Here is a 13,481-nt window from a genome sequence, read left to right as displayed (position 1 = left end):
AATTAGAGTAGCATGATAATACTGTCATTCTTTTAAAAAACATTTTAATGTGTAGTGATATTCCTCATGGCATTTTAGATTATTCTCTTTAACATGAGAATTCATTTTAATCTCAAGGGTAGTCATTTACCATTTCCTATCTTCTTCCTTATTAGCAAAACCTCATATTTTGTTCAACTATCTAGGCTTTTCCCTTGTGTCTAAGGAGAATGTCCTAATAAATATGTCAATAGCAATGTTTCCATTCCCTTTGTTACTGATTTGCTGAAGCATGAACATATGATATAAATCTGGAAAGTGAAACACAAAAAGACTTTGGTGTAGAACTACTTGGAATGGGTTTCCTAATCTTAATAACAGGTCTCTTTCTCCACTTCTGGATGTTGTTTGAGAATATGAACACCTCCAGCTGCTGCAGCCATTTTGTGACCATGAGGCAAGCCAGACTAAGATCAAGACCTATATGCTGAGGCTGGCAGAGAAGAAAGATAGAAATGATCCCTAAAGAGTTAGTGTAAAGTCGCCTAACTCTGTACATATTTTCTTGTGGTAATCAACTCCTTATCATTTAATTCAGTTGAAAACAAAGTTTCCTGTTGTTTTCCAAAGCCCCAGCCAAAATAATAAGTTTAATTCTCTCCTTTGTATTTTGGGGAGTGTAGTGGGATGCCTTTGTGGACTGCAGGGCATATCTTATGTTTTCTTCTCCTTTCCTCTTGCTAAGGCATAGGCAGTATGACTACATTCAAATTCTCTGGTGCCTCATTTCAGGGGTGTGATCAAGAAGGATATAAGCACAATTCTTGTGCCTGAGCTATCAGTCATGGTTCTACTAAGCGCCGCAATATGACCAGAACCTGATGACCATCAGCATTTTAATATGACATCTTTAAACCATAAGAGAGTTGAAACCAATGTGAGAGAGAAATCCTCTCTGAAGAGAAAATAAGATAGAAAAGAGGAGGAAATGAGCATTTCTAGGATAGGAATGCCACCCAATAAATCTGAAATTTTAAAAACTCCCCCAAGAGTTCTAGTGACACCAAATATCCTTGTTTGGATGCTTGTGTTTGTCCTATTTCAAACCAGCTAGTTTGTAATAACCTGTCTTTTTTATTTACTCTGAGAGTGACTATATTTCAGTTACAGTACTGCAGTAGGATATCTGGACATCAATGACAAGTTTGCAAAGGGGCTGTGGAGGGGACAAAAGCTACCACTGAATACAAGATTATTGTTATTAACATACAAAGTTCTACAAGTTCTGTCTGCTGGGGAGAACTGAACTTTGGAGGATTAGAAAATGTAACTTACAGAGAACGAATGGCAGATACATTTTATACATGCTGAGAATCTTGAAAAATCAGATATGAAGATAAAGGAGCTCCTTTGTGCTCTAGGGCAGGGATCAAACTATTAAAAATGTAAGAAAGGCATGGTGTGTGAATACTCAAACCTCAATTTATGACAATAATAATAGTTTATTTCTAATGTGAGAGAACATTTCCTCCTGGGAAATCCTAAAGGGTTCAAAACAACTTTTACAAAATAAACATATGTTTTTCATAGGCATTTGCAAAAAAAAAGAAAAAAAGCACAACCTATTCTATAATAAAATGTTATCAACTATGAAAAAGTTAAGGAACATCTATTAATCCTTCATATTATTCCCCACAGTGTCCCTCACCTCTTAATGTAAAACAGTTGAAACATGCCTCACCCAGTGTAGAGCTTCTATCTGCTTTCTTAGGTATCTCTACTTCTGTCATAAAATTTCTCCTCCATCTCCCGCATCTCTACCCCCTACATACAGCCTCCTGATTTCCAGGAGAGTGGTAAAAAACACATGGAAAATAAATAATAAAATTTTCCTGTTGTATCTGTAATTTTTAGCAGGCTTGTTCTTTACACTAGTGCTTCTCAAACTTTAATGAATAACCTGAGAATTTAAGACAGTGATTCTAGATTCAGCAAGTCTGGGGTGGTACCCAAGATTCTCCATTTCTAACAACTTCCAAAGTGAAGTTACCATTGCTTCTCCTGGTCCATGGCCCATACTTTGAGTAACACAGTTTTATAAAATCAGTTACATAAACAGCAGCTGAGAGTAAAAAAAAAAAACCCACTCTAAATAATTAAATGGCAATTGCTTCAGAATGTGATGGGATTTGATATAATTTGAAATGTGCTGTTCTGAACACTGAATATGACAAGTGCTGTAAAGACTGAACTCAATGTATTACCTATTGACATATAATAAAATTATTGGCTTAAAACAGTATCAAACATTTATAGTGCTCATGAATCTGAAATTTGGGCAGAGCTTTGCAGCAATAGCTTGTCTCTGTTGTACATGGCATCTACAGGGACAGCTAGCTCAACTGGAGATTAGAATAGCCACTTACAAAATGATTTACTCTTAGGACTGACAAGTTGATGCTAGATTCCAGCTGGAAGCACAGCCAGCGTTGTGGGGCAACTGTCTTTGGGTTGCCATTTCCTTCTCCAGATCTTCCTGACCCAGGAATCAAACTCACATCTTCTGCATTGGCAGGTGGACTCTTTACCACTGGGCAACCAGGGAAGCACTCTTTGGAAGATACAATCTGCCATACTCATCAACTCAAAGTCCTTTTTAAACAAATGATAAGTTAAGATAAATTTTTCTAATTCTATTCCATCCCCATTCCCATTTATATGTAATTCAGGGAAGAAGAAAAGAAATCAAATATTGGGAAAAAATGAGAAGAATGTTAAAGAATGAAAGATTATCTGATGGAAATAGAAAAAAAAAAAAAAAACCAGGAAGAAATTAGGTAGAAAAGTGAAGACAGAAATATAAAAAGGAAGTAAGACGCAAGCAGACAAACTTGTGCTTGCATACAAAAACAAAGGAAAATATCACTTATTTACTTCCTACTCTTACTCTACTACCTGTAAAACAGTGGAATGGGTACTAATCTGATTGGCTGGGGAGCTTACATTGTAACTTGCTGCCATTGTCTGATAGGAAGGAAGAAAGATTGGAGCGCAGTACTAGACAATAATAAATGAATTGAACTATTTTTCTCTTTTGCACATTTATTACAGTAGCAGAGTGAATTCAAACATAAAATCCAGGGCTTTCTCATTTATGGCAAGATCACATTATTGGTGAGGCATGGGAGCAGGGATTGGGAAGGTGCAACCATACTATCTGGACCACTTATTACGTTTGCCAGAGTACCTTTGCACTCTACAACTGGAAGTCTGATTCCAGTGAAAAACATACCAAAGGGCTATTCTTTGATGGTATTTATGTAACTTAATATCATCATGACAATCAAATCTACCAGTTCACAGTGGAAAATCCTAGTTACCTTGGCCTTGACACAGAGAAACAAAATGTACCTCTGTTTATACAGAGCCCTGAAAATTGACTCCCCACATTGCTTCATTTGGTCTTCATAGTGTCATGCTGAGTGTGAGCTCTGTGGCAGCTTAAAGTGATGTCAGAAAGTCATGTTGCACTCAGTGGTTGGTGCTGAAGGCAAGATCCCTGTAGTGAAACCAAAGAGTTGCCACCCTGGAGCCGAATTTCAAAGACTTGAAAGGAGTATTTCTACCACAAAATTCACACCAATTCCCTTTCAAACAAAACTCCTGAGCATGCCAATGTATCAGAAACCCACCACCTTTTAACTCTTGCTCTATGAAGACTTCCTTGATGAAGCACTGGTACATGAGCTGTTCCATTTATGCTATTGAGATGGGTTCCTGGAAGGAAAATGAGAATGATCTATATTTTTCTTGATTTTTGCCCAAGCATGTCTGTTCTGTAGGCGTCCTGGAGTCCTTCCCAGAAGGCAAATCTCAAAATCTTCAATGCCAATCATGAATAAGAGTTTCACTTAAAAGAATGAAACTTGTTCAGTGTTGTATGAATGGAAAGTGCCAGATAAAAGGAACAATTGCTGTCACCTACACTGAAGTCCTGAGAAAAAGGACCCCCTCATTCACCCTTCCCTGCCCATTCCTAAGGCAGTGAGGGAATCTACTAGAGAGAAGGTCAAGTCAAGACTGAGTTGACCGCTTAGATGTGTGACTTTGGGCATGTCAGTTAATTTCTCTATCTGTTGCTCCTACATAGAATTAGAGTTGTCATCCCTCTTTATCTTCCTTTGAACTTTGCTAAAGGAAGGCATTACAAAAATGCAGAAGAAAATTCTTCCAGCAACAGCTGCTCTATGAGAATACACCATGTAGAAAGTTTAGAAATATGGCCTTTCCAGCTACATTCATGCATTATCATGGCAGTGTTCTCATCAGACACAGTACCATCAAATGTTAAAGAAAATAAAGAGGATACTCAACATGGAACCACAATGCTTAAAATGAGCAGTTAAGATCCTGAGTTCTTTAATATGATTCTGCTTAATTCTATTTGCAAATTCTCTGTTGTTACATGTCAGACATGCCAGACCTTGACAATGCATATTTTCTTAGTCACCTAATCCAAAAGAAGAAGAACTGGGAGCTTCAGTTTTAGGGCATGTTCAACACAGTTATGTCACATAACAATACATTCATGCACCATAAACATGAGCAATCTTGGATACGGTACTTAAACTCCCTAAATCTCTGTATTAATTTGCTAGGGTTTACATAACAAAATACCATTGTTTAGATGGCTTAGATCTTGTGCTCAGTCATGTCCAACTCTTTGTGACCCTCTGGACGGTAGCCTGCCAGGTTCCTATCCATGGGATTTCCCAAGCAAGAATACTGGAGTGGGTTGCCATTTCCTTCTCCAGTGAATCTTCCCAACCCAGGGGTCAAACCTGTATCTCTCGTGTCTCCTGCATTATCAGGCAGATTCTTTACCATGGAGCCACCTGGGAAGTCCTTGAATGGCTTCAACAACATAAATTAATTTTCCCATAATTCTGGAGGCTAGAAATACAAGATCAACTTGTTGGCAGGTTTGGTTTCTCCTAAAGACTCTTCTTGGCTTGCAGATGGCTACCTTCTTGCTGTGTCTTCACGTGGCCTTTTCTCTGTGTCTCCCTAGTGTCTCTCCCTCTTCTTATAAGAACATCCATCAGATTGGATTAGACACCCTGTAATGGCCTCATTTTTACCTAATCACCTCCTTAAAGAGGAGGTGACTCCAAATAGAGTCATATTATGAGATTATGAACTTGAGAAGGATACAATTCAATCCACAACAGTCTCTGTAAAAATGGGCATCATGAGGATTTATTTAAGATACAGATGGGAACATGAATTAGAAAATGCATTATAAATTATGTCATGATAATACTGTATCATTGAATATCATAATTTTTGTCATCATAATTATTATTCTCTATGACATATTGGGGGAAGAGGGCATGGCACCCCATTCCATTCTCACCTAGAGAATCCCATGGATAGAGGAGCCTGGTGGGCCACAGTACATAGCATCACAGAGTTGAACATGACTGAAGTGAATTAGTATGCACGCACACATGACATATGTCAGTCTCATGAGAAATCTAAACTTTCCACCTTTGAAACAACTGTAGCATAGCAGTTAAGAGAACATACTCCAGAAATAGTTGATGGCAAGATCCAGATTCTGGATCTACTACGTGTTAGCTGTATGATCTTTAGAAATTATCTAAGTTTCAATTTCCCTATTTATAAATTAGGGATGTAAAAACATTACCCACCTTTTTAGAGTTGTTGAGGGGATTAAAAGAGAGCACTAAAATGACTGGCTACCAGTACATGCTCAACAAATGATGGCTGCTGTTGATAGCCATACTTAGACCTTGCTACTGCTGCCTTTCTCAGCCAGCAGAGCTCTCTGTCATAGTCAGACTAGGACTAGCTTCCCCATGACAGTCCACACTGCAGCTGCCAAACATATCCACTGCCAGCGGAGAGGGTAGTGAAACAGTTCCCACCCTTTCTGAAGGAAGGAAAAGAAATCAAAAACAAGAAAGTAGGGAATAGTTAGGATTCCATGAAAGTGAAAGTGAAGTTGCTCAGTTGTGTCTGACTCTTTGCAATCCCATGGACTGCAGCCTACTAGGCTCCTCCGTCTATGGGATTTTCCAGGCAAGTATACTGGAGTGGGTTGCCATTTCCTTCTCCAGGAGATCTTCCCAACCCAGGGATTAAACCCAGGTCTCCTGCATTGTAGGCAGATGCTTTACCATCTGAGTCACCAGGGAAGTTTGATTAAACATTATATGAACAGGTGACCATGAATTAAGATTGCCTAAATTTTAGCACTGCTTCAGAAACTGATTTTCACTGACTTTCCTTCATTGCATCTCCCTTTAATCAGTTCTAAATTTGGGTTTTTTCTTTAAAAAAATTACTCACATATACCTCAGAGGAGCCATAAGAATGAATTGGCAAATGTTATTATAAAGTTCTCTGAAAACTAGTGCCTCTAAATAAACATTTAAAATTTCTCATAGTATTAAGCTTATTTCATCTTTATCACCAGTTACATGCCTTGGTTTTGCTTCCCCTATAATATATTTCCTTTAGCCTTCTTTTCCAAGACAAGCTTACACCTCCAAGTTCAATTATTCTGTCAGTTGTGTTTTAAATTGTACTGATTTCTATTAACCACTTGTGGTATCAATTTGTTGATCTGCTCATTCTTCTGAACCAATCATCTTTACACCCACCAAAAGCTGGAATGACAATTAAACTGAGGAAGGTGAGAATTATTCAAGAGAAATTAAAGCCATAGAAGTAAACACAGTGGGAAACTGAGATTCAAAAGAGCATTGAGGGAAAAATACACATGTACTAAAAGCATAGCACAAAGCACATAGAGGCACAGTGGGGAAAGAGAAAAGCAAGGGAGAAAACGGAGTCTGCTTCTGCCTGCTACACTTCTCTTTCAGCACCAAGGACAGAGCTTCTGAAGGGCTGACCCAAGTGATACTCAGTTTAGGGTCCCTCCCAAATCCTCTAGAGAAAATGGTGCATTCGAAAGCAGTCATGAAACATGCAGTAAGGTCTAATAGGGAAGCTGGAAGAGCAGCACACAAATGATTTCACCTTAGAGGCAATTTCCACAGTTTCTGTGTCCCGAGAAAGGCAAAGTTTGCTTTGCTTGGGCATGTCTGCTGTTCGTAAATGGTTATAGGAGCTGAAGTGCTAAACCCCACAGCCTCCAGAAATCAGAAGAAATTATCAGGGTAAGTAATTTTATTTCATTTCTAATTTAATACACAGTGTTTTCCTAAGAGGTTATTTAAGCAGCTTGGGGTTCTGTGGTTCTCTGAGACTACGCATTACAACTCTGTACCCTCTCTTAAAAACCTGAACCCCTGGAGAAACTGTTTTCATCTTCTCCTCATTTTTTGGACAGTAGAAACATATTTTCTTTCTCCTTTTCCCCCCAAAATTAGATCTTCATAGGCTCTAGAAACTATATCAAGGCAGAATTTTAAAATGAAAAATAAAAAGCTGTTACTATTCCTGAGATTTGTATGGAAGTTGATTATTTTCCTCTTAAGGGTTTTACTTAATTGAAAGGGTCTGTTATTTTAAACTCCCCAATTCAGCACCCTGGTAATCCAGAGCTGAGGGTTTGGAGAGGCACAGTTTCAATAGGCACTGTTTCTATTTTAAGTTAGGCTGCTTCCAAGTCAGAATCCAATTATTCACAACAGAGATATGCAGTACTTGAGATGATGATTGTGTATATTTTCTGTAATGATGGCAGATGATTTTGAGGATATTGTTGTTTAATTGTGGGACTTTCATTACTTACTCTAGCTTATTGGGTCAATGGAAGTTGTTGCAATTAGGCATTTGTTCCAGTTCATGCCTTCGGTTTAATCAAATACTGTCAAAATGAATGCACAAATAATAACGCAGCAATAGCAAAGTGAAACTTTGAATCTAGACACATTATGCATCCTGCTTGAACTTTATAGGTGAAGCCGTTTGCTTACTGACACCAAAAGGTCAGTAAAATGCCTGTCCTTAGGTAAGAGTGAAGAATTGCTGCTTGATACAGCATTGGATTTCTCCTAGCAAAACAGAAGCAGGTACAATAAGAGAAAGATTCTTACTCAGATACTGTTTATAGTTGAACATTTTCAAGGGTCTGCTTGGCTAGCAGTGTGCAGAGCTGTTGAGCAGCGTAACTACTGACAGCATCCAAGGGCATACCTGATATTAATGAATCTATACAGAAGGCTGCTTATTATGGGATGTGAATTAAAACAAATATCAAGTAGATTTTACCCAATACTAAATTCAATTTCTAATATGTTGGAGTTGTCATCAATCAATATTTGCTTATTGACCAACTAATCCATTGAGTTCCCCATTTTACCTCTGACTAGAATGGTAGGATATTCAGATATCAGAATTTGTGATAGAAAGTGGGGATTCTCTGCTTTACTGGGCAAGTTTAATGAAGAAAAAACTATATTACCTTAGCTACTGAATCTCAATAACCAGCTATGATTTTTCTCTGTATATTTGCCAACAATGTAAATGTGCCCAAATATATAAATAAGCTATGGATTTCAATTCACTTATGACTCGTCAGTAGAAAAATTAATTAGACACAATTTTCAAGAATAAAGTGCCATAGAAATGCTAAAGACTACCTCTAATAATAATGACAATGTAACTCCCACTGTTTCTATGTGCAGTGTGCACCTGCATTGACTTCGCTGAGCTTGGTCAGGTCATGTGCACAAGATACTCTGAAAAAGTGAGATTTTAAAATTAGCCCCCATTTCTGGTTTGTCTCTCTCACCTGAATAATGAGGAAGTTAAGAACATGGGGCTCTGGAAACAGACAGCTCTTGGGTTGAATCAGCTCCATAATTACTGGTGTATGACCTCAGTGAGAACCTTTCTGTTACTTACTTTCTCCATCTGCAAAAATGGGGATAATAATAGCATATATTTCTTTCATCAAGTTGTTGTGAGGTCTAAATAAAATAATGCTTATAAATGTTAGTTAAAATTATTAATTTTTTCAGGCAATATAGCAAGTCTGAACTGAAGTCCCAAGCCAGAAAATCCTTGGAGACTAGATCAGGATATAACTGAGTGAAAGTTCAAAGATGGCAAAAGACAGGGATCTGTGATACAAGTAATTGGTCTTGCAACTCTGTTGTCACCTGGAAATGATTGCCCATAGTGACTTCCACCCCCAGCATGAAAGAAAGTGAAAGTGAAGTCGCTCAATCATGTCCGACTCTTTGCGACCCCATGGATGGTAGCCTACCAGTCTCCTCCACCCATGGGATTTTCTAGGCAAGAACTCTGGAGTGGGTTGCCATTATCTTCTCCAGGATGAAGAACCCATGAATTGAACCCGGGTCCCCTGCATTATAGGGAGACCGCTTTACCATCTGAGCCACCAGGGGAGTCAGCCTAGATACATTAAATAAGTCACAAATTTTGGATTTAGGAAGACACAAGACTAAAGTTGGGCTCAATTCAGACCCCTATACTGTGTAATCCTGGGAAAGTTACTGAAATTCTGTCTCAGTTTCTTAATCTGTAAAAAGAAGATATCAATATCCATTTTCAGGGTCACTATAAATAATAAAATGAGGTAATATCTGTAAAGTACTTGTGCCTAGTACAGAGGAGCAGCCAGAAGTGGTAGTGACTCTTCAGAAGGAGGTTGAGAACTCAAGGTGTTTTTGTTTTTGTTGTGTTTTGCTTAACTCCACATCCTCAAAGAAAGAAAACAAATAATTAAAACCCTATAAATCTTAATGAGTAACTTCCTAACAAACTCCATGGGAGTCTGGTATGGAACCAGACACCCAAACAAGGCAACGTACAGATATACCAGGCAGACTGTGATTCCACGATGAGGGACTGAATATCATCAAGGCAGAATGCATGTCATAGCTCATGGGGGCCTGACCACACTCTGTCCCTCTGCTTTTTAAAGTAGATTAGACACTCACTCAAAGAGATGCTACAATAAACTCTAAAGACTGTATAAGAAATTAAAGGGCTCATTAAAATTTGTAAGTAGTGTGATATGTAATGATTCTTGAAAGAGTAAGACCAGCAGTAATCTCCTAGTCCTTACTGTCTCCACTTTCTTACCTCCATCCACTCTTAACTAACACCCTTCGCTGAGGTCATCAGCAATCTCCTAATTTCCAAGTCCATTAGACACTCTGCAATTGTAGTTTATTTGACTCCTTCACCTATTCCCACTTACCCTTAAACAATAAAAGCTACAATATTTTAAGTGAAATGTGCCAGACATGATGTTAGAGCCATGATTCTCAGTGGGGAGAGCAATTTTGCCCCACAAGGGACAGTGACAATGTCGGAGACTTGTTTCACTGTCACAGCTGGAGGAAGGGCCATGTTACTGGCTTCTAGTGGGTAGATATCAGGGATGTTGCTAAAAATCCTACAATATAGGAAACAGTACCTCTTCACCCCAACAAAGAACCTTCCAGCCCCAGTTGTCAATAGTGCCAAGACTTTGCACATATAATTTTATTTGATCATTACAATAACCCTATAGAGTGGGTATGATTGTCCTCATTTTGCTGATGAGGAAGTCAGGCTATTGTTATGAATTACTTAGAGAATCAAAGAATTGATGTTTTTGAACTGTGGTGTTGGAGAAGACACTTGAGAGTCCCTTGGGCTGCCAGGAGATCCAACCAGTCCCTCCTAAAGGAAATAGGTCCTGAATATCCATTGTAAAGACTGAAGCTGAAACTGAAACTCCAGCACTTTGGCCATCTGATGCGAATAACTGACTCATTGGAAAAGACCCTGATGCTGGGAAAGATTGAAGGCAGAAGAAGAGGACGACAGAGGATGAGATGGTTGGATGGAATCACCGACTCAATGAACATGAGTTTGAGTAACTCATGTTACTCAACATGAACATGAGGGAGTTGGCCATGGACAGAGAGGCCTGGCGTGCTGCAGTCCATGGGGTTTGCAAAGAATCAGACACAACTGAGTGACTGAACTGACTGACTTAGAGAGTGACTTTTTCCCCCAGCTGGGCTGAGTCTTCATTGCTGTGTGTGGGTTTTCTCTAGTTGCAGCAAGAGGGAGCTACCCTCTAGTTGCAGTGCATGGACCTCTCATTGCAGTGACTTCTCTTGTTGCAGAGCATGGGCTCTAGCATGTGTGGGCTTCAGTAGTTGCAGCATATAGCTTCGAGAGTATGGGCTCAGTAGTTCTGGCACCCAGGCTTAGTTGCCCCATAGTATGTGGAATCTTCCCTGATCAGGGATTGAACCCTTGTTCCCTACATTGACAAGCAGATTCCTAACCATTGGACCACCAGGGATGTCCACTTAGAGAGTGAATATTAAGTTCACAAATTCTCTAGGCTCTTTACTTCTCCTACCTGAGATCAGTTTACTTGACAGCATATCTATCAAAAGAAGAAAGAAAAGAGAAAACCCAGCCCCGTTCTGTGTTATATAAGCAGTGCTGGTTAAAAAAAAAAAAAAAAATTCTAAATAAAATCTAAGGAGGGAGGAAGTTGAAACAATTAGCTGAGAAATAGGGGGTAACCTAGCATCTCAGTCATTTTCTGCTTTCATCTCCCACACCCACAACCCATCAGGAACTGCCTGGGCAACCAAGGCTTACCCCACAGCTACGCTAAAGAATCTAAGACTAGAGATAGTGTAACGCAAAAAGTAAGTAAATCAGAAACTGCAATGGTGACTCCAGTATCAGGCTCAGAATTGATTTTCAGAGTCAAGGGTTTCCCTTCATATAATTAGTCACTGACACTCAGCTGTGCTATTTTTAAGTAGCTGCCAAACCTTAGCAGAGTAAAATGTCCAGCACAATGGTAACAAATATCCCAAGGTTTTATGCTTCCCTCCTACCCAAAAGATGAGATAAGGCCAAGACATCACTACCCAACTGCAGACCCCAGGAAAATGTGATTCCTGGCCACTGATTTCCAACATGGCCCAGATGCAGAAGCAAAAACGTTCCAGACCTGAGCCTGTCTCAAAGGTGAAAATACCCTTGAACAATCAGAAAGCTTTGTATTTTTCCAAAAGCTCTTGGCAGTAACAGTGCTATCTCCAGGGTAGTGGCTGCCCTTCTCCGAATAATGAGAAAATTATAATTATTATCAAAAATTATTATTATGCTTTAAAATATATTTAGTGCAAACAGTGTGCCAAGATAAAATATGTTGTGTTTTGTTTTTTTTTTTTAACAATCCTCTGAATTCATTCCAAACCACTCGCCCCTTACAATTATTTGTTCACTTTAATACTTTCACATTCCAGGCTGAAACATTCAAAATGAGAGACAAAATGACAGCCAGGAGTAAGCCAATCTCCAAATCAAAGGAGAGCTAGAGTTAGCAGAATTGAGAGCAAATCCTGGCCACCAAGCCAGGGCCTGGAGCAAGAATTCCCATGGGGGCCCATATACTCCATGTCTACATAGTTTAGTTATAACTAACAAACAGTATTGAAGGAAATGTTTACTCCTCCTGCCTTAATAAAGGTACCTTTTCAACAATCTGGAAGGCCAGGTTTGAATTTGGGATTCCCGGGCCTTAAGAGTGCCAAACAAAATGTGAGAAGGCAGGAGAAACTACCCCACTCCCCATCCTGTCCCAGGGACTCTGTCTTCTCTCCCCATCTCAGGTTACCTCCAAGCTGTTCAACCAAACTCCCCCAAACAGCTACCCCAGGAGCCCATGGGTCCCAAAAATATGCCACGGTCTTCCTTCAGGGTGACAAATCCAAAATGAGGCCCGTGCTGCCCTAGAAATAGGGTCCAAGCAGTCTGGGCAGAGAATCCTATGATCTTAATAATACCAAGAGTATGATCTAGAGGGCCTCCCTGGAGGTCCAGTGGTAAAGCATCCTACTGCCAATGCAGGAGACATGGGTTCAATCACTGGTCTGGGAAGATCCCACATACCACGAAGCAAGAAAGCCTGTGCACCACAACTATCCAGGCTGTGCTCTAGAGCTCAGGAGATGCAACTACTGAAGCCCACGTACCCTACAGCCCATTCTCTACAACAAGAGAAGCCAGTGCAACGAGAAGCCTGCACACCACAACTACAGAGTAGTTCTCGCTTGCCACAACTAGAAAAATGCTTGCACAGCAATGAAAATCCAACACAGCCATAAATTAATAAATTAATTAAATTACATACGTACACATACATATATATACACATATACACATAGATAGATAGATAGATAGATAGATAGATAGATAGATAGATAGATAGATAAAGAGTATAGTCTAGAAAGGGAGTGTGGACTCTGGGTGGTTCTGCTCTTTGGTGCCATAGGAAGACACAACTTCATCCTCTGGGGAGGTTATGACCAGATGGGGTCAGAGTGAAGGCCTTGGAAGCACAGAGCCCCTGGGAAGCACTCTGCCCAGGTCTCAGGGTCATGCTATAGGCTACAAGATTTGTGCTTCCCCAGCATGTGGCATGTGGGATCTTCCCGGACCAAAGGCACTTCTAC

General features: G+C 39.6%; 1 protein-coding gene across 25 annotated transcripts in view; it reads left to right on the top strand.

Moving 5' to 3' along the window:
* ZBTB20 (zinc finger and BTB domain containing 20) overlaps window positions 1–13,481 on the top strand; it is a 1,026,540-nt gene that overhangs the window by 966,947 nt on the left and 46,112 nt on the right. The window contains exon 1 of one of the 25 annotated variants that reach the window (XM_070465997.1): window positions 6,841–7,187. The exons of the other annotated variants lie outside the window; for them this stretch is intronic. The gene's annotated coding sequence lies outside the window, so the exon portion shown is untranslated. Of the gene's footprint in view, window positions 1–6,840; window positions 7,188–13,481 lie in introns of those variants that run through there. 25 annotated transcript variants of the gene reach the window in all.

The sequence above is a fragment of the Odocoileus virginianus genome, chromosome 4, assembly GCF_023699985.2.
Source record: "Odocoileus virginianus isolate 20LAN1187 ecotype Illinois chromosome 4, Ovbor_1.2, whole genome shotgun sequence".
In the NCBI taxonomy this organism is placed as follows: domain Eukaryota; kingdom Metazoa; phylum Chordata; class Mammalia; order Artiodactyla; family Cervidae; genus Odocoileus; species Odocoileus virginianus.
This window is presented reverse-complemented; position numbering and strand designations above follow the sequence as displayed.